Below are 1,426 nucleotides of genomic sequence, written 5' to 3' on the forward strand. Positions count from 1 at the left end.
TTTTTCTAATTAAGGGACAATTTAGCTTGGCCAATCCACCTACCCTGCGCATCTTTGGGTTGTGCGGCGAGACCCACGCAAACACAGGGAGAATGTGGAAACTCCACACGGACAGTGACCCAGAGCCAGGATCGAACCTGGGACCTCAGCGCCGTGAGGCAGCAGGGCTAATCCACTGCGCCACCATGCTGCCCTACATAATAGGATCTTTACGACTCAGAGGGAACATGCCCTTTCGAATTCAAGCAGTCTCATGCACCTCCACCATTCTCCCAAGGATAACTCGCAAATCTTCAAACTGAGCTCTAAAGACCTGAAATACAGTCAAGATCCTCATCCCCACACAGCACACCGAGCGAAAGTCTGTTCATCGGCAACAATGCCACTGCAGGTTGGGTTTCCCCCCCCACCCCCCCCCACCCACCCCCCCCACCCACCCCCCCCAACCCCCCCCCACCCCCCCCCCACCCCCCCACCCCCCCCACCCCCCGTTCCCCCCACCCCCCACAGCCCTACCTGAACGCCACAATCAAATGAGGATTCCTACAATTTATCACAGTTCCTCTTCGCAAAAATACCAATCAGGATGCCCAACGCAAGACATATATCCCAGGAAAAGTTAAACATGAGTGCAGCACGGTAGTAAAATGGTTAGCACTGTTGCCTCACAGCTCCAGGGTCCCAGGTTCGATTCCCGGCTAGGTCACTCTCTGTGCGGAGTCTGGACATTCTCCCCGTGTCTGCATAGGTTTCCTCCGGGTGCTCCGGTTTCCTCACACAGTCCAAAGATGTGCGGGTTAGGTGGATTGGCCATGATAAATTGCCCTTAGTGTCCAAAAAATGTTAAGTGGGGGTTACTGGGATAGGATGGATATGCGGGCTTCAGTAGGGTGCTCTTTTGAAGGGCCAGTGCAGATGGGCGGTATGACCAGGACAATGAGAACCAGGACAAAATAAAGGATTGCAAGATAAGCAGCACAAAAATACAGTCAACTCCTTAACTTTGCAATAATCACATGAGACTCCGAGTTTGAATATTTTCAAGGCAAAGGTGGATAGATTCTTGGCAAACATGCATAAATAAGGAGGATGCAAACTACGAGCAGAACGAATAATTGTTGACAATCGAAGGGAGCAAAATAACAGACGTAGGCAATTACTGGGTGGAAAGACTACATAACTGAAGCAAAGATGGCTGTAAAAAGAGTTCAGCGTCCTATTGGTCAGTCAATGAACAGCAGTTCTATTTTTGATTTGTAAATCAGGGGAGAGCGCGAACGCAGTCCCCCACTACCACAAATTTTGCAGTCGAGTATCCCGCATTTGGGGACATCGCAGGCGTCAGCACACCCGAAGTGCAATGGGCTAGCCTCGTCCTGGGCGAACCACCTTCTTGATCATGGTTTCACCCCTGCCAGGTAAGTAT

The 1,426-nt window shown here is 51.1% G+C and overlaps 1 non-coding gene across 1 annotated transcript; it reads right to left on the reverse strand.

The window, feature by feature from the left end:
• Positions 1-1,262: 1,262 nt before the first annotated feature.
• On the reverse strand, positions 1,263-1,426 carry LOC119976952. Its single transcript, XR_005463105.1, has one exon. It is a non-coding gene; the product is annotated as a U1 spliceosomal RNA (small nuclear RNA).

This window comes from Scyliorhinus canicula, chromosome 13, assembly GCF_902713615.1.
Source record: "Scyliorhinus canicula chromosome 13, sScyCan1.1, whole genome shotgun sequence".
Taxonomy (NCBI): domain Eukaryota; kingdom Metazoa; phylum Chordata; class Chondrichthyes; order Carcharhiniformes; family Scyliorhinidae; genus Scyliorhinus; species Scyliorhinus canicula.